The sequence below is a fragment of the Plectropomus leopardus genome, chromosome 17 (genome assembly GCF_008729295.1).
Source record: "Plectropomus leopardus isolate mb chromosome 17, YSFRI_Pleo_2.0, whole genome shotgun sequence".
NCBI lineage: Eukaryota > Metazoa > Chordata > Actinopteri > Perciformes > Serranidae > Plectropomus > Plectropomus leopardus.
The window spans coordinates 11,909,083-11,930,349 of record NC_056479.1 but is presented as its reverse complement, the minus strand read 5'-3'; positions in this window follow the sequence as shown (position 1 = coordinate 11,930,349).

Sequence of the window (21,267 nt, the reverse complement as noted above, 5' to 3'; positions counted from 1 at the left end):
CTTCTGCTGATGGGAGCAAACCAAGTAGGAATTTCCTGCCATTTTGTTGTGTTCCTCCCCTCGAGATGGCATCAGCCTGGCTGCTGTCCCAGAGTCTGTGGGACAGATAACAGCAGGCCTTGAAACTCTTTCACATATCTAAGACTCCCAGGCATTGTTAAAAATCTTGAACTGCTTGAACCTTAGAGACTACTGAGTTTTAGCTATTTTATGAAGTCCAGTGTGCATACCTTTTTTTTTTTTTTGAAAGCTTATGTTATCCTGGGTCATGAAACCTGAGTACATATTGCTTTAACTTGAGTGAAACAGCAAATGTCAGTAGAAAAAAAAATCAAACTCATCTTTTCCTCTCTGACAATCCTGCACAGTCAAGTAACACTCAGAGGCATTGGCTGCACTTCATCCACTCGTTGTCTCTGGATCCATCCTGGCAGTCTGTGGTTCATGGTCTAGTATAGTTGCACAGATTCCTGCTAATTCCTGCTATTCATTGCGTACAGTCTCCCTGAGGGCCAGTGATTACCAAGAGAAGGTCGTTTGGAGGTGCACAGTGGTCTGGAAAAGCCTTTAAAACACCTCCTGGACAAGATTGGCCCCCAGCACCCACAGTAAACAGACATCTGAAGACCTTTCAGTTCTTAATGAAAAGAGCAAGAACATCCCACGTGCACAGCTGTGTGTCTTTGTGTCATTTTTGGAGGAATAGTAAAGTGTTTGTTGAATGTGGTGGGGGCAGCAGGCCAGCCTCATGCTCAAGTGGGAAATGCACGAGACGAAGCTGTCATGGTTTTTTGCACTGTGACTTCTGTGCCAACGGTGAGGGAGGTATCTGCTCCTACCTCAGGAGGGAAAGCATAACAGCTCGTGGGTGTCAATCCATTCATGCACTCACCCTGTGGAAAACCAGGCCACACAGGGGTCATGTTGGGCTGTATGTGTTCCAGAGTAAACACATGTGATGAGAGCATGTTGCAGACACAATACAGGGTTTGTAATAACAGAGTGTCTGCTGGAGCAGATGTATACTCGACAGGATGTCCCATGTGAGAGTGATGAGCAGAAGTGAAACAGCTAACGACGTACTGCGGTGGATGTGGTGAAACAGAAATGTCACGCTATACCTGGCAACAAAGTAAAATGAGGCAACTTTTTAACTGAGGGTGTTTCAGGTGAACTGAATAATGCAGATCTTGCATTTCTCAGAGATGTTGCCTCACTTTCAGGAACAAGATAAAACAATTTAAACTTGGTCTTAATCTCAATAAAAGGTGATACCCAATAGCCCAATGTTGTCATTCTTGTGATCAGCTAATACCAGCAGTGTTCATTTTAATAAAAGAAACATGTTCACATATTGAGTTAGATGTAACACCTGGACTCCGGACTAAAGGCCGGTTTATATTTCTGTATAGAGATCTGTACCCCTAGCCATAGGCTGTTGTGCTTCTGTCTGGAAATGCACTGATGGATTACAGAACAGGCATGTCCAGGGGCCCAGGGTGTCAAGGGGCCCCCTGGCCTTCACTTAAGGAGTGCCACTCAAATTCACATGTATCACCAGGAAGAGACTCAAAAGGGCCACAAAGAGACACAAAAAGACCAGAAACAGATGCAAAGGAACTGCTAAAAGATACAAAATGATTAGAAGATGAGCAAACAACCACAAAGAGACACCAAACAACTACAAGGAGATGCAGAGGAGCTGCCAAGAGACACAAATTAAAAACAAAATGTGGAAAACAACTGCAAAGAAACACAAGAGAAAGACAAAAAAACCACAAAGTTAAAAATTGACTACAAGCAGAGACACATACCAAGCATAAGGAGACACAAAATGATCAAATAATAATAATAATAACAATAACAAAATACCCCAAACACACACCAAATAACCACCAGGAGACCCAAAAAATAAAACCATAAAAAGATGCATTATGACTACACAAAACCACAAAGTCTGTGTGTCTTGTTCCTATAAAGAAGAGGGATGGTGAGGCCTGATGCTTGTCTGTGCCCAGGGACCGATTTGCTCATTACCCACCCATGCTGAAATGCAACTACACGTCGCAGCAATGTAGATGGCGACACAGTCACTGGTCCACTTGGTAGCATCCTATTTCCTCCGTATTCCTGCGTATTTCGCCTCCAAAAAACACTTGCTGAGAGGAGCAGGGGCCGAGGTAGAAAAACTGCTTTGTTTTTCAGTACTATCAGTAAAAGTAGTTCTAACATTTATGAGCTCCAACACGATCCCCTCAGTTTCAGTCATCTTTGTTTGAAGAACACTAAAACACTCACCACAGTGGCATAGAAACCTGACTGACAACTAGTGCTTCGGCACTTAGCTTAATAGACAGAAATGTGACCGAAATTTTTGATTTTTTATGGTGTTATTGTCTGTTGTCTTTATGCCAGTGAGTTCATTCATCTGATAACAGATGAATTTCTCTCTATCTGTCTGAGAGATTTTGTTTCACTTCATAAAACCACCATGTGACTGCTTTGGTCTAGACTTGATGGATTTTATGATTATAACAATGAGTCTGAATCTGATGAGGTAGAGATGCTGTGACTGTGACCTTTTCTCACCCTCTTCTCAACACTCCAAAACCATATCCTTCTCTTCGTCTGTCATAATTTTTCAAACTCTGCAGCCTCTCGACTCGTGAACGATTTGCCTGGAGACATGTTATTAATGGTGTCTCTCCAGAGCTTCTTCTGTTTCACTAGTGTATGTATGTACAGTATGTTGATCTTTGCTCAGTGGAACATTGAATTTCCAAGTAAACTGTGAATGTTTGAGAGAGGTTTGATGCTTGTGTGTGTTGCAGTAGTATATGGTGTTCTTATGTATGATGTTACAGGGATACATCGTAAAAATAGAAACTATCTCCTGTTCTGTGAAATGCATCCAGCCTACAGGACAACAGGGACTGGACTGAAAGACTGAAAGAATTCCCTCTTCTGAGAATTCAATCCAGGATGATATAAAACCCAAACCAAGAAGCTATAACTTTATATGCCTACTTATAAACTGCCGACTGATGTGAGCTGAGGTTCCGACTAATCGTTCTGTCTCTTCTGACGACAGATGGTGGCTTTACTTCAATAAAGGGTAAAGGGAGAGCCTGAGAAATGCACAGTGTATTTTTCACAAGGTAATACAGAAGGAGTGGGGCTTGGTCCTCTCTGGTAAAATCATCATGGCTGAAACAGGAGAGGATGTGTGGAAAGTATGAATGGTTTTGAACACATGAATACAGAGGCAGAATCAGCACATTTTGAATTTCTAATCTACAGAATAGAATTTCCTGAAACCATTTAGGTACAACCAGCTCAATTTTTTATTAAAATAATTTTCGAATAAGAAGTCCTTCAGCTTAAGGCAGATTAGATTTAAGACTTTTTAAGACGTTTTTAATATCACTTGGAATTAAGTTTAAGACCAATTATCCATGGACCAAAATTAAAAAAGGACAATTTTATTTTGCCCAAATGTTTATTGTAATATGAAACATGTTGTTTTCCCAGTAAAAAGTTAGATTATCTATGCCAACTGCTATCAAAAACAACCTCTTTTAGAATGGAACACATGGAAGACAATTAATATTATATTGTCTTATCATAAAAGTATGTTTTGGTTTGCCAACAAAACTGTGAAAAATCTGGCATTTCTGGGCAGTTTTCTTGGTAAGTACTGCCTAGATTCCCATCATGCTGAGTGTAAGAAGAGGAATGTATTAAATGATTTAACAAAAAAATAGATGGTACCATTTTTTCTAGGTTTCACAATGCAGCATCAGAAAAAAATAAATCCTGCTTCCCATGTCTAAGCATTTTTAAGACTTCTGAAACTAACACCATATACTAAGATGAATGCATTCAGTGCCATTTACAACTTTTTAAGGATCAGCTGTAACCCTGTAGAATTTTAGAAATGCCCTTGACTGAAAATTATATTCTTAAAAAAGAGAGCAATGCAGTCTGTCTGAAACCATTATAAATGACAAAGCTGTATGATAATTCATCGTGCTCAATGTAAGACCAAGATGGTAAAGAGTCATGACTATATCATGAATAAGAATATTATATAGTCTTGTCGTGGGCCCAAGGTCTGGCAAAACCTCCATCCCAGGACTAAGTCAAAAATCACTCAGGTCATGTCATCAGAAGGGATTAGGGCATCATTTTTGAACTTGTATATTTTCCTAGAGTTTTTGATATATGGGATGCAGGGGTTATGGTTGCCTGCTGGACATGAGGCTTTACGTCAGCTGAAACCCTCAGAGTCACAGTCTGACCTGCTGGTCTTACATTCCACAGAACCAGTTTGTATACAAAATTGCGGAGCTCCAGGAAGTGACAATGACTTTGTCATGGGAAACGTCCCCTCCGTCTTGAATCAACGGCTTAAGGCATTCTTTCTTTCTGTTAGATCAGGGACATCCTGTTCCTGCTCTTTTCTCGGCCTTCATGCACTCCAGTGTGTCCTGGGATAAGACCTGACCTGCATTTGGCTCAGAGCATGGCTGTCTTAGTCATGGAGGTCAACACAGGACAGCTTCAGAGTGTATGCATTCCCCCTGCAGCTGCACCATCGTGGTGACTTTTGTTCGGTCGACAGGCACAATCATATCTGAGCTTTGTATCGAGGCTTGTTGCATTGCGAAATCCAGTTGGTTAGATAACATATAGGGGAAAATTTAGACTGTCAAAGTGCTGATCTCATCAGCAGAAGCTTGCTGGGTGAAATCCCTGATCTGGCTGGGAAAACAGAAATGGAGACAACAAACAACTACAGTTTTCAAGGGATCACTGGTTTGATGTGAAACATGGAGGGACATTAGATTAAAGACTAAAGACTAGAGATCTTCAAGGTCACAGTCACCTTGACCTTTGACCACCAAATTCTAATTAGATTACCCTTGAGTCTAGATGTTGAGAGGTTTGTGCCAAATTTGAGAAATTTCCCTCAAGGTACTCTTGAGATATTGCGTTCAGAAGATAAGACAGATGCAAGGCCACAGTGACCTTGATCTTTGAGCACCAACATCTAATCAGTTTATCATTAAATCCAATTGAATGTTTGTGTCAAATTCGAAACTAACAACCTGACTTTCATCCAGGCGTTTGTATCCAACGTGAAACTAAAGGTCAGTTTTGAGGTGTTTTACGTAGTATGTCATGCGAGATACATAAAGTTACATTACCTTAGTAACAAACATACCTATTTTAATCTGAACCAGTATCTTTTTTTCAAAATCTAACCAAGTACCTTTGTTGCCTTAACTAAGCCACCATTAACAGACATGCACAAGCTGTTACGGCTTGCACATCTACGGATGCTAATTTAAGAAACACCCCTGTGGGTCATAATCAGAGGATAAGACAATGTAGCCTTATATGTTTCAGGGAATTAAATCTTAATATTGGGTGGGCATTTTTGTATTTTAATTTTTTTCCCAAGCGCACACTCCAGTGTTTCACATTTTCTTTCTTGGCTCTCTGTCTCTTTGCTCCAGGTGCAGGCGGAGAATGCCAAACGCTCCATGCATCAGTGCCTCACCTGTTATGTGGTGAAATGAAGTGTTGGGTGGTGTGTCGGGGCACGGCAAGTGACTCAGCCATGCTGGTATTTACCAGCTATCTTATAAAAAACACTCCTGGGCAGCAAATGCAGACATGTTTTAGCACTACCACTCTGACTCTGTTCAGTTCTCACGCCTGATTCATTTCCAAATAATGTTTCTCCATGCATCCTCTTGCCCTCTAATGGACACTGATGAAATCAGTGGCATACTCCACCCACCACCTGGTTACCTGGTAACCCTCTGTTTACAGATGGACACACTGTGCGTAGACATAACACGAAGCATTGTGTTGTCAGTAAGTGGCAAGACTTCCTCTGCATACCTCCTCACAAACATAAACACCACACCACAAATAACACGCGTTAAAAACAACTGCACACATCTTTATTTGCATTTTGCAGTCCTGCCTCTCTTTTTCTGAAGCTCTTTCCTGTGTTTTCAGTCCCCAGCAAACCCACTTCCCCTGTCTCTCAAACACAGACAGATCACACCATAGGATGTTAAAGCGCTCTGCAGTTGAGGAATGCAGTGCTTAGACCAGAATGATGAAGTCTTGTCCTGATATTTGTCTCTGTGTCTACACTGTTGCAGTCTTCTTTTGTGTGCTGCTTCTGGAGGATACCCCGCCTATTAGATTAGCTTGCATAAGCTTACTGTAAAAAAGGAAGCTCTGGTGAAACTCTGGCAGAAAGTCTGTCTGTGCCAGTTGCATAATCCTTGACAATCATTTCTCAGGAACGAAGAACACAATGGCTTAAAATTTTACACCTGTGGTTGGCAAACCTACTAAGTGCTAATCAGGGTTTCTCAAACTGTAGCATTGAGAGGATCATATTTCGTCGGCGCCCTTTGTCACACACTCCCAGGTCAGGCACATTATGTCCCACAGTTAATCTTACCTCAACAAATACTTCTCTCACACGCCTGAATAGAAAGAAATGCCACCTGTCTTCATTTCTAACATACCTGCTCTGGTTTGTCATTGCTTTGTTTCCAACACTGGAGTGTTCTCATTGGTTGATGCCTAAACAATTTTTGTTCAGGGTACATTTGAAAAAAAACAAAAGAAGCTGCGGTTAAACAGAGATAACCATGACCTATAATAAAACCTAAGATAAGACTCCACCGAGAATCTCTTACACAAGTCAAACTGCTAAGTGTTTCTGGGTAACTGTTTGCTTTATGAGATGTTTGTTTTTCTGTTTCACTTCCTGCCTTTCAAGTGCTATTAATCTGTGGATGGAGTGGCTGGTGAAATGAACTAATTTTCATGGCTGAGGGAAATTTTGTAGCAGTACTTAATGCAAAAATATATTATATGAATTGCTTAGCCTTTTGGTAGTGAAATCACAGCTCATTCTGATGATTATAAGTCAGATCTCTTACTTTATGACCCCTCTCTTTTTGTGTGCGACTGTCCCACTACATTTGAACAGAAGTAACTTGCTTCTTTAAGAGATTTCATTGATTTTTTTTTATTTTTATTTCCTCTTTTTTTCTGGAATTGGATGTTTGACATGTTGACATAAAAGAACATTGTGTAAGATTTAAGAGGATTTAGTGGCGTCTCGCAGATTGCAACCAGCTGAAACTTCTCCTGGTTAGAATTATCCCTTGAGTTTTCTTGGTTCAAGAGGTTATTGTGGGAAGCCAAATTATCCACAGAGGGCTAATCCTCTCTAAAACAAATGGACCAGTTGACTAAAACCTATAAAAACACTGAATAAAGTTACAAATCAGTGTTTCATCAAGTGTAGTTAATATAGCTGAGGTTCAGGAACAAGACCGTGCCTCTCTCTCCCACTGATTCAAATCAGCTGCACCGCGTTAAGATAACCACCTGTGCCCCATCAATTCAATCACTTGCTTTGACATATGCACAGGTGGGTCTGACCCCTTCTCCTCTATTTGTCTCAATTCTCACATTCCTCCCCCCCAAAGTCTGTTCTCCTCCTTTTTTCCTTTTCAGCATGGCTTCAAGCGGACCAGTCAGAGCACCGCTGCCTCCCTCAGGGGGACTCCGCAGCACAGTGCTGATCAAGACGTGTCCACTAAACTGAGTCTCAACCCCCGGGTTCATACTCGCTCCAGCCTTTCCACGACTCCATACGAGCATCCAATCAGACCCTGATGGCCCTCTTTTCATTCTTCCCCTCAAACCCCGTCATCCCATTGAACTCCAAATCATATTCAATTTCTGCAAATATAACACCCTTGTTCCTATGTAATGGACGTTAGAATCTATCTCCTTAAAGGCACTCCCTTGCTTGTACACAAATTCAGTTTCCTTTTAGTGTTTAGTCCAGAAATTGAAATATGATGCTCATAATGTCGTGCCACATGAAAGAGATTGTACAAGTCAAAAGTCAAATACCATAACTGTGAGTAAAAAATATCAAATTAAAGAAGAATAATATGCCTCTTAAAATCTAAAACACTTTTTGGCTCCCTCGTGCACTTAGACTTTATTTACTATCACACAGACTTTTTATTCCAAATCAACGCTGGATTATGTAAATGTACTTTTCCTACACAACCTCTCAGTCTGAGCTGAGGATGCAAATATAAAACATTCCTAAGGACCATCTGGCTCTTATCACCTCTCAACATCACTTCCTTCACATTAAATGACCAAGACCAAGAGCCAAGTCCCTTAAGTGTGCTTGTGTTTGCTGTAAACGGTGCTACGTGCTAATCACACATCGCTCCCTGTTTTGTCATGTCAGCGGCCCTTCATTTTATTGCTAATGTGAATCTGTTTTCCTCCTCTTGAACTGATTACTTTGTTCATGTCGTAATGCTGTAGTGTTTTGAAATGATTAGAAGGGGAATTAAAGGTTAAGGTACATTTTGACAGAGATAGAGGCTGGGGTCACAGTGACATGTTGGTGAATTTCTCAGTTCAGTCTGTCTCACATTTATGAGATGACAGAGCAAAGGTCAATAGAAAGCTCTGGGAAATGTGCTGTGCTGCATGGTCCTCCAAGAACTGTTAGTCCGCCAACATAAGCACGTCACTAAGCTGTATCTGGGGCAAACATTTTTCCCTGATAATTTATAATACTTAGTAATTATTACATAAGAACTTTTTGGCCTATAATTTGGGTTTTAGAAAGCAGACTTCTGTGGAGGCAGCAGATAACATTAACATCCCAAATGCATGACTATTAGCTGCTGGTTATATAAGATGGTATTTTCCGTGACTTCTCCAACCTAAGACATTAAGTTGAATTGAGTGACACGCATGGCGATCTTCATGACAGGCATGCAGGGAATGCCATGGCATCGCAGCCCAAATAAGGCCATTGCACAGAGCTGATGGGCCAGTTGGACTGTCAGACATCACAGCTCCTCTCAGTTTCTGTTCATCAGACTGGTATGAGCTCACCTTCACATTCCTTCCTTGTTTACGGCTCATTTCAGGAAGGTGACAGGATTAGTATGTCTGAAAGCATGGGTGGTGTACTTACCTCCACGCCCTTTCACTTAACAGTGAACTGACACCAATCAATGCCGTAGTTTGATCCCAACTTATGAGATTCTCAAGTGTCCTAAAGCAGGTGTCACTATACTTTACAAAGTGTTTACTGTATATGTTTGAAGTAAAGGCTTTATTAATGTTTTAATGCTTAAAAATCCATCTCAACAAGTAAAAATTCTGCATTCAAAATATTTCATAAAGGGACAGTTCACCCCAAAAATCAAAAGTTTATTTTCCTCTTACCTGCCTCTGGGTTTGAAAAATAAAGCTGATGTGGAAGTATCAAAAACTGAATTGTCTTGAACGTCCTCTCGAGACTGGCTCCAGAAGCCAGTCAGTCCCTTTTGACACCCATTTCAAATTTCCAACTTTACAGCAGAGATAAATATGTTTTCAGGCTGGTACTAAAAAAAAGTCCCACACTCTCATGATAAATGAAACTGAAGCCTAAACTAACAGCACACTTGGGCACCCTGCCAGGATTATGTTGTTCACTTGATTCGACTAATAGTGAAAAACACCCATGATAACAGTAGCACACACAACTCTCATTTGGACTTGACGATACCTCCTGAAATGACTATAGTTATATACTAAACAATTCACTTGTAATAATCCATAAAGCATACAGTAAGATATTGGTGTGATTAACATGAGAAATGCCTGATAAGGCATTTAATAAACAACAAAACATCAGTAATGCAGCGATCATAAAGCAGGGTTATGATTCTCTATGGGATTGACTCGAGAACGTGGGAAATTTCACAACATTACAGTGTTTCATTAAATGGATCATCCACAGGTCCTGTTACTACTCGGCCAACGTTAAAAATCTTGAACTGTTCTTTGTTGCATAAGATCTCCAATTCCTTGTGACAGATACCAAACCATAGTACATTTGGGATCAGTAGTGTTCAGTGTTTATCTTATTCATGGTCGGAGTCTTCGGTCTTTTTGGTAGTCAGTTGAAGGTCAGGGGCCTGCGGGGAACTGGATTCCCGGTCAACAGGAGTCTGCTGGCATCTGCCTCCGCTGTCTCCTATGGCTGCATCACCGACAATCCTCCAGTCATTCTGTGGGTCAGGCAGCTCCTCAGCAACCCCCTTCAGTTCATCTGGCTGCCATGGCCTGCACACAAACGCTTCTGGATCCCAGTGGCTCTGTGCTCAGTCCCCCATTGGTCATGGCTGGTGATTGGGAAAACTCAAAATCGCCATTTAGTGCATGCCCCCTTTGTCCCGTGGCTCCGCTACCAATGATCAAAAGATGCTACCATTGGAGAAACAAACTTTTTGGGCAAAGCAAGGTTAGTCATTATCTCTCTGGAGATCAGATGGAGTGTGGAAAGGTCAGGGTACAATGAAGCTTCTTCCCCTTCAGAGTCTTTCTTAGGTTTTTCAGCTGCTGGGTGGTGTGCTTCTTGAGAAGGAGGGGCTTTTAATTTCCCCATTTTGTTCCCCTTGTTTGAAGTGACTCACTTGGATAGATATGCTCATACCTCAAATGGGCTTACCATTCACGCAAAATTCACAGTCACACTGATCTTCCCATACAAGTATGGTTGGATCTTATCAAGCACACACTACCTTTGAGCAGCTCATTCAGCCAGATGGTCTCGGCCACACTTGCACCACCACATCACCTCCTGGCTGGCTCGCCATGAGGAAGCCATGAGGAAACACACTTCTTTTCCTCATCCTTGAGAGCTTTGAATGTATTTAATTCATGAATTGTCTCAGCTTTCTTAGTCTCACAGCAACTCAGCCAGATCATATGACTGATCTGTCTCTAGGGTCTTTGATCAGTGCTTCGGATCACACACTGCAGTTGACATATGCACCTCTCCTCATTAATGTTATATTCAAAACAAAGGTGAAATGACATCAAAGGTGCTGGAAAACTATTACATGAGAGAGATATCAGACTAGATTTGCAGTGTTCTCCTTTGTGTCAGACATTGTGTTGTTTCTTGTCTTTCTTTATACATCTTACCATTGCTGCAAAAACATCAAGATGCACAATGTCCAGCAATAAGCTTGGTTTGACAGCTATTTTTGTAATGATAATAAGTGATATGTCTTAAGGGCTGTTGCTCACATCACCAGTCCCTTCATCTATAAAAAGGAGAGACGGCCCTGAGGCTTTTATTTATACAATAAAGAGATTTGTAGTCTGTAGAAATGATTCATCGTCTTCAGTCTCTGCTGGATTAACACTGATGTGGTAGCAGATTCCTCTGGCCCAGCTTTGCGTCAGCAGGGGGATTCCTTGAGATCCAGCATCTGGGTGCTGCATTCTTGCTGTCCCTACACATTGCCATCGCAACGCTCACGAGACACAACAGCTCAATGGCCACAGTCGCAGACAGAGTCGCTTCCTGTCCCCCAGCTGGAGTGAGGGGTGTGAGAAACAAGCTCACTGAGTTCAGAGTTATGGCCAGAGAGGCGAATGGCAGCAAAGAAGCAAATAACCCCATCCCACAGTGACGATGGTCCCCTTCTCCAACAGACACTCCACTCAATAGACAAGGAGGAAAGACAAAGGAGCGATTCAGTGTCTGTTAACACAAGAGGCCCTGTCTATAATAAATACTAGGCTATGAATGAAGATAATGATGGGTAGGCTTTGTGACCTGAAACATGAAAATCCAACTCCAGTTTCAAAGATATCCTCAGACAAATTGTTGGAATTGATCAGGAAGATTATGTTAAAACCTAACAGAAGGCGCTGACGCTTGTCTTTAGTTGTGGGGTTAAAGGGTTTCAAATTAGATGGGGGACTGTCCCATCAAAGTGGGGAAACGCCCTCAGTGTGGCCACAGACATTGATTCTGGAGGGCGGCTAACTCAATCTGAATTCCTGCCAAAGTGTTTTACGTTCCTATTCAGCCTGCGGAAAGAGCTGCAGACCCCTGGCAGCTGGACCCCCTCCAACTTTTTACATATTATTTAAAGACAAATGTATTTTACTTTTACACATTCTGTTGGAATATTATAATATATATACACTTAAAAATCCCTCACAGGGCTGTAAAACAGGGATTTAAAATAGTTGCGTGTGTTAAGAGCCAACCAAATGAATTCCTTCATGTGGAAAATTACATTGTTGGCGTTAAGTATGTTGAGAAATGTTTGTTTCATGGCGACTTTGGGTCACTGGTCTGATTTGTGATGTGATCAGCTGAAAAGCTGAGGGTGGTGATAAAGAGGGCAGTTTTTAACACAGAGGCCTGAGGGGACACATGAATAACTGGCTGTCGACGTGGGCTATAAGTCATAGATGTGGGGTCCTTGAGTGCTAAGCTGGTGGAAACACACACATATGAGTGCATACACTTAAGTCTAGGTACCTCCCTGGGAGGTTTTGTAAGGGTAAAAAATAACCAGAGTTTATGGAAATTATGTGAGGAAGCCGACCATGGGGGTCCCGAGGCAGCCTCTGGATTTACTGAGGCCAAAGAAGTATTTGTTTGTGTGAATGAGAACAAAAAACAGGAAAACAGTAGCAGACTCCTAGACAGATCTCTACAAAATGGTATGCATTACTTTCATTGTCCGAACCCTACTCACCAGTATTTCACCATTCTGACACAATGCAAAGTCAAAAAAAAAAAATTGTCCATTGCAAATATATTTAAACTGCGATGATATTTGGTTTGGCTATGTATGGTCTCCAGAAGTTGATTCTACCCCCTAACCTTCTGCCTCCACTCTCAGGACTCAATTACACCTTCAGGTGGGTCAAAATCTTAGAGCTGGATTTTCATGAAAGTTGCTTTACATATTCTTAATAATTACAATATTATAATAATAATCTTATTTATAGAGAACAGGGTGATTCCAAATTATCTTTGTGACCAGCTACCTTACCCGTTAGTACTTCCATGAGGCTAATTTTTATACTTATGAACGAGAAATGCAAATTAATTTTCGACACATTCAGTTTCACCAGAGGTTAAACTATTTGTATTTTAGAAACTTGATGAGTGCCCATGAATCCTTTGGAATTTTATGACTAAATGGCATATCGCCCATCGCCTGTCTTTTATCATTATTATTAGCCTTTTGGCATAACTGTCCAACTCTTTGATAAGATGTTGTTAATACCACACATATCTGTCTATCAGCAACTGTAAACAGAAAAAACAACTAGTCTGGCTCTTCCACAAATAAAACAAAATTCACCTGCCACTTGAGGTATAACAATTATTTCATGTTCTGGTATGTGCTATGAGTGACTGTTTCTTGGTAACCAGTGGAGACTCCAGGAAGTTACTTGAGTTTTTTTGTCACCTCCAGACAAAGCCAGGCTAGCTGTTTCCAGTGTACGGAAGTTAAGCTAATCGGCTACTGGCTCTGATGGACAAATGTGAAAGTTCTTTTTATGTAACTCTCTGCCAAAAGGGCACAACTGCATTGCCCAGATGTTGAACTATTCTTTTTTTTCTTCACAGTACAAAAACAAAAGACTTATTATGGCATTATGTGGTGCACCTGCTCACAGTATGAATAAAAGCGTGGCCATGAAGTGAAACCGTTGCAGCGAAAAAAAAGGTTATCCCTTTTGTTTGACATTTGACCCAAACCTCCCCTCACCTCATTCCTCATGCAAGTCTCAAAGAGCAACACAGTGACAGAGCAAGCTGCCAGCTGATTACATGAATTCAAACACAAAAGGCAAACCGGCAAACACAAAGACCAAACACACACTTATATACACAAAACTCTATTTAGTAAAAGTAGTATCAATGCACAGTGGAGTGCTGGGATAAAAACTGCTCCTTTTAGCTCCTTCCCCTCATTTTGCACCTCAGATGAGAGTTACAAGGATTAGCGGATAAAATCTTAACATGAAAATATGTCAAAATGCAGAGCTGTCATGCACAAATCAATGCAACGTAGCTTGCTAATTGGTTGGCTACCAAGACATCAGCATACTACCATTTTTTTTTTTATTAAGGTTGTTTTAAGATCTCTCTGTGCTCCAAATCAGCTGATTCAAAAGATCAGCACATTATGAACTCCTGAGGCTGCTGGATAACAAGCTGATCATTTCTTTCAGATGTGCTGAAACAGGGAGTGATCCAAAAAAGTGGTACTCTGGGAGATATTTGGGAAACTCAGAGATACTGCATCAAAACAATATTAAATAGCCTAAATAATATGATGGTTATCTTATTTTTAAAATATTTGTTGACAATGAAAATAGGCCCAAATTTTTAGGTTTCTTTTATTGTGAGGCCATCTTGCAGGTAGTTTCTGTCTCTGAAAAACCTACATTTTGAGGACCGTGTAGCCCTCACACTTTACCCTTCCCTTGAATCCCAGCAAGTATCAGGACCCCATCAAAAAATATGAAAGTTTAAAACAGAAGGTAGGGGGTAAATGGTAGGGGCAAGGGGTGTATTGCAATTGAAATCTACTGTTCCTTGTGCATTTTTTACGTTACAAAATCGCGCATTTTGTACTTCTTATGAGGCCTGTTATGATTTTTTCACCTCATTTAAGGTTGAGACCTTCCCATAAACTGAAACCACAAAGCTCTCCCTGATGGCCTTTGGGTGGATATAAGGCCGAGGTTAGCCTCTTTACAGATCTACTTGGCTACGGTTTAAAGCAAACTCCTCCGCCCACACACTGAAGAGGGGAAAAAAACTAATATTTGAATAATATTATAATATATAATATTTGAAGACTTAAAACGGAGCCATTTGGATTCTTTTAATTTGAAAATAGCTTTCTAATGATTTACATTAAATATATTTTCTCAATTGTGAGCACATGGCCAGAGGATAGTAAAAGTTGGCATGGTGCTGATGGAAAGTGTGTGTGCAGCATGCTGCGCTGTCACCACGGCTACGCAAACAAACAGAAGCAAAGTAGCACGCTTCAGCAGGTAATCATTAGTAGCAAGCCGACCTTTGACCGCTGACACGCCTCAGATGACATATGGTCGCGTCTACCTGCTGTTACTGGAGTCACTGGGCTGTGTTACCCTGTGTGATGTAAATTCATTGAGCTACAGCTCCAATATGTTGTTTTGTGTAGTCTGTAGGTGCCATAGCGGAGGGTGCAGATTACAGTGCAAAACATGATTTTTCAAGTAGCAGGAGTACGGCTTGTGTTTATAATCAGCATTTTTTTCCCAGAGGTATCATGTGTGTGTCTTTCTTCTCCAATTGCTGTGTGGGTGAATATTTGCTTTCATGAAACAAACCCACTTTTCAAAGATAATCAGGAAATTCCCTTGGCAAGAGCCTGCCACAACAAACATCACTGAAATGTTTGTAAATGAGACGTTCATCTTGTGTGTTCAAGTGCTTATGTGTCTGCTGTCTTCAGTCCTCTTTCAAATTGGCTTTGTTTCTCCACTTTTTTTCTCACTGGTGTTTTTGTCTGCTACACAAATGCTATTCTTTTTCTTAATACTCACCATCCCACCTCCTCATGCTCAGTTGCCAATTAAAATACATTTTTTCCATTTCTCTCCTGAGTCAGACATTCCAGTTTGATTTCCCTGCTCCCCCATTTCCTCAGTTTCCTTCTGTCATCCTTCTTCTACCCACTGGCATGTCTTCTTCTATTACCCTGCTTCACATTTGTGCCATTTACAGTATATTCTTCTGTCCTTTGATAGTTTGAGGCTTATCCGACCATCGCAGAGAGGAGTGAGAAGCCAAATTCAGCCCATTCGCAAGAAGAAAATGTTGACATTGCATGTTTCTGCAAACCATGGATGTGTTGCATTTGTATGTTTTATATCATATCAACATTTTTAATGTGGTGTAGTTATAATTGCGTGTATTTGTAATTATAGGAGAAGGGGATGGTGTATGGCTTGACACTTAGGCGAGACAGCTGCCAAGCTGCACAAGGGGTGTTGCGATATACCAGTATTGACAATAATTGCAATATTTAAAAATAAAATAGTAAATAATCCAGCTCCTCTTAAATCATTTCCATTTCTTTCCGTTCTCACTTGTCTTCCTTACCGAACACCATCTAATTGCCTTTACACTTTTCATTAAGTGGAGTTTTTCTCTCCTTAAACAGTTTTATACAGTTATGGATACCGATTCTCTCTTTGCTTCCCTACTAGGGGTGTAAAGGTTCACAAAATTCAAAGTTCAGTTCTATTTGGTACAATAGTTTCACTGTTTGGTACATTTGTTGATATAGCAAAAAAGTAGAAATTTCCTTGATTTAAGTAGTTTAATGTGTCTTGTAGTTTGTAATGTGTGCTGATCCAAAAGCCTCGTAAGTTAAATTTGGCTGATAGCATCTTTCATGTATTTTTTCTCAAAATTTCTATAAATTATAACAATAAAATCCTTGAACTCTTTTTGCCACAGTAATTGTGTAGAATAGTATAGTATACCAATACGGTGCCAGCCTGACTGCAGACCATTGTATGACACCAGCAAACAACAGAACCAGTTGATTTTCAGTAAGACATTAGCGGCATTTCCAGTCAGATTCTGCCAAATTCCATTTTTATCTTGGGTTGCTGGGAAATCATGTTTATTACTGTCAGACTGCAGTTGCTTTTTTGTTTTTCCAAGCAACTTTATTTTCTCATGTCATCAAGCCCCAACTGAGACAACAGTAATTTGTTTTGGCAATCAACCCACACAGATAAGCTTTTGATGGATGGTCCACGGGTGCAGGACTGCGTCGGCGAGTATTTTTCATCTGTTCCAAGAAGGTGTCAAGCCTCTTAAACATCCAAACTTGTGTTTAATCCCGTCTGATATCATCTGAATAATGCTGGTGTTGTGTAGGCAGTACAGTAAATTAAGCTGTGAAAGGATCCATGTTGCCTTTTGTTGGATTAATGAGACAATGTTGTGGCTGTGAGGGGGGGAGGAGACCGGAGACAGAAGCAACAGCTGAGAAAGCCCTTTCAGTTTCTAAAATTGGTCTGTCTGTCTATGGTTAAGCCTGGCTGCATCTGTTAATGGCCACACCCCAGTGGCCTGTAGGGCGGTGTAATATCTAAATCTGCATGTTGGTATTTTAACTGAGGCACGTTTTGTTAATCTGAGAGTTCTTGCATGTGGAGTCATCGAGCGAGCAACATGCCTCTGTTCTCTATTTTGTTGAGACAGATGAAGAGATGATCTAATACCTTTTCATCCTACGTGAATACAATGTTGCAAAGCTGTATCATTGCACAAGTCTTACTAATTCATCTGTCTGTGTTGAACATGTTTCCTCCCTTTTGCCTGAAGGAAATAAGCACTTTACCACAATCACTGCCTTTACGTGCAAACAGAGTCTAGCAGACATGTGCACAGCTATAGTTATGAATTCCTCTGGTCTGAGAGGTAACGTTGCCAGAAAACAAGGCAGGATGTGGCAAAACGTCTCTGTTGCTGCCTCTACCTGCAGCTTTCATCTCCTCTCTCTGTCTCATCCTTCTCTTCCTGTGCTGCTGCTTTGCATCAACCCACACAGTGTGAGGTTCAAGAAAAAAAATCAGTTGCTGCAACCAGGGGAAAAAGCTGTTAAATAGAGGCAATTTCATATTTGTGGGCAAAAAAGATGTACAGTTCACACTCAAGCTTTCCACTTCAACAGCCGGTTTGCAATTCTAACACCAGCGTTCCCAGTGCTTTACTTTGTCTTTCCTCAGTATTTCCCATCTGTTGCATTTATCCTAAACATCACTTTTTCCCCTATTGGTTTTCTGGTCATGAGAGATGAACCAAAACCAGCTGTTCCAATTTGATTAACACCCAGATGTGTTGCCCCCTTTTAAAATATTTGTACACTGAAGATGACTGACTTTGCTCCCACTGTTGCACTAGTGGTGTTAAACATGGCCAAGGGCGTCATAGTTCTTAGTAAAAGCAGGGCTACCCAGGGGCCCCAGTGGCAGGGGCTAGGAGGCCTTGAAAAGCCTGGAATTAAAAGTTCGCTTGCAATGTCATTAATATTACTGCCCTTAGAGGGCTCAGATTTTAAGCTTGCACACTGCCAATACGATCAGTGGCTACAGTTATTACAAATATAACAGTATTGTGAATATGATGTGGATCATCTAACCAGCGCATTCTGTTTTCTGTCAAAATCAGGCCATTTTCTGATTTTAGCATTTTCAGATTAAGACATGTGGGATATGCCGGTATTATTCGGGTTTTAGGAGTATTATTTGGGCATGTACACAGCAAATTCAGAATATTCATCTCAACTGGGGTTTTTACTGCAGTTTGAGAAACATGGCCTCTTGTCTGGTTACAGTCAGCACTGTGCCATGTCATGGATATGTTGTACACAAACCAACTCGTCAACAGTTTGCAAAGCTATGAGGTAGAGATAAATGCAAAAGAAAAACCTACACTATGGTCAGAATGAGTAATACACCTACATTTAAATATTATGAACAATATCTACAGGGTTTTGGATATGCGCAAATATCACAGCATTGACCTTTTCAAGAAGATAAAGGAAGGAAAGAAAGAGTCAAACAAGTCTGCCACTGGTAGGAAACTGTGAAAAATCCTATTTTGATGCAAAGAAACAAAATAACAAGCGGCTCCAGCTGTTCTACTTTATCATATTTTGACATGACTAAACAACATGTTAAGGCACGTTAATCAGAGAATGTAAATGGGAGTGTCTGTGGAATATTTAGCTTTATTAGACATGTAAACGGCTTGTTAGGAATACTGTCTTTTTGGAATAAAGGCAAAAAACAGACTATTTTGTGCATGTTAACATTTTCTCAAAGTAGGGGTTAGAGAGGTTACGTGATATTGTATTTTTGTCAGTGTCTACTGTGTCCTGCTGCCTTCAGCCTTTTGTGAAGACTGGACTAAGTGTCTGTAAAACATTCATTTAAGTTGCTCATATGAGTTCATTTCTCACTTTGTTTTCACACGGTCGGTTTGTCATAAAGTAGATTTTTTTTTCTCCCTCTTATATTCCTGTGCTGCTTTCCCTCATATACCAGCTACACACCTGCCCTGCATCAGCCTCATTAGTCCTACCTGCTCCTCAGTTTGTCTCAGCCAATCAGCTTCCTGCCTTTTCTTCTGCCTGGTCACCTTATTTCCCTGAGCTTCTCTGCCTTTGATCTCCACCTGCACTTCATCTCCTTGCTAGTCTAGTTTTCATATAAGTCCTGGTTTTCAGTTCAGTCTTTCTTGTTTCCTTGTTTAGGTTTTGTGATTTTCTGTTTTTTTTCTGCTCTGACCTGAAATCTAGAATTATCTGAGTTCCAGTTGCCTAAAAGTCTCCTGCATTTGAGCTTACTTCCACTAAATTAATGGCAATTTTTAATTTAGTATTATTCTGTAGATACTTAGGCAAAAAGATGTTCTCTGAAGCATAATACTGCACCCCATATTACCATAGTAAAAATATAACACAGGAATTGTTATGTTGAGAAAACAAAGCTGAAATATGGTGATCTGTCAAAGTGCAGATTTAATCACATATCAGCAGCCGATTTTTATCGGGCAACTTATCTAAATATGATAGGAAATGCTATTAAATATATGTGATAATATAAAAATATATATATATATAAATAATATAAAGTTATTTGAAAAAAGGAAAGGTGCATGAAAGAGACACGGGGGTGCCCTTGAGCATGACTGTTGTTGTTTTGGGCTGATTTGTAACAAATTACTCAATCCGAGTACATCACACTACATGTGTTATCCTTGAGGGATGCGTTTGACAGATGAGGCTCCACTGAGATAGATGTGAGATGATAAACATGTTCAGTTGCTGATGTGAGGCATCAGGATGCAGATGCTTTAAGTTCAGAGTTACCTGAAAAATGCCTGGTCAGTTTTTCTTGTATGGATCAATAAAAATAAACATTTGTGAAGGCCCATTGTCTTCATTCTCTTTTTTTTAAATTTAATCCGTAGTTAAGTTTACCAAGCTGAAATTACAGATATGTGTTCAATTCAATGAAATAAACGAAATAAATCAAATAAAAAGAAGACTCCTTATGCAGATAATTGCATTCTTTACACAGAGAATTGTGGGAACTTTATTCACAAACGTTATAAATAACCTTTGGCTAAACATCATGCAGGGCTCTAAAGCTACTGTCACTTTGCATCATAAAATAATGTGATACCTTAATGAAATCCAATCTGAGGATTCTAAACAAGGCCACACATTGCTTCCCCTCCAGGCCTGTTTGCCAAGTGCTGTTTTTAGATTACAAACAAGGCAATGAGATCTCAAGCCTATTCTGATGTCTTATTTTTATCCCTCCTTCAGTGTTTTTCTCTGTTGCCAAAAAGGATTAGCAACTTATCTTTTAATACCACTAGAGCGTCAACCCTGCACGTCATCCTGCAGACTTGGAATGAATGACTTTCAGCACCAGTGTTTGGGAACCCGCGGAGGAGCTGTTTGTCCTTTTTGTTAACCACGGTAGTTGATGTGGCAGAAATACCAGCAGCAAGAGAAAGGGTTAAGACGTGGGTGGCGTGTTAAGCATTTAAATCAACTGGAGCTATTGGGCTGTTTAGTTTTATGAGGTGCCAGACCTTTGCTGCTCCATTCAGACTGCTTTACACTGAGGTCACCGCAAACAGATTAGAAATCACACCAGTGTGTGACCTAGGCTCACCACTGCAGGAATGATTTATAGACTTAATGAAAGCATGACATCATGTATTACATCGGCCTACTGGTAGCCTTCCCTAACCCTGTAAGTGGTAACATGCACACTATCTACCCGAGCAAATTAGGGTCTGCCTGTGCACAGACACGGAGCTTTTTTTCGCCATCGGTTGCTTGTTAATTACAAATTGCACAACACATGACACATGAGATACGTCCTGAAGCTCTGCATAAGCAACCAAAGAAGGCAGGGAACACTTATCGACTGAGGTGAGATTACCAAGTAGCCCTCCTCACACTCAACCCGTTCATTACATGGAATCCTCTTTCTGCATAAACAATGGTTTACAACTAAGAACCATAAACAGAGAATTTATACAGCTTGCAATCATGCTCTGTAAGGATTCAGCATTTTGCAATTTTGCAGATGTAGTCTTGTTAACAAGGCAAATTTCCTAAGGAGGGTTGACAGCTTTTTCATTCTCACGAAATGTTACCGACTGTCAAAAGTCATCAGGTGCTCTCATTCAGAGGTGGAGCTGAACAAAGGAAACCAGGGAGAAGACTCAAAAACATGTTCACTTACTTAGGTGAGGCATCAGCA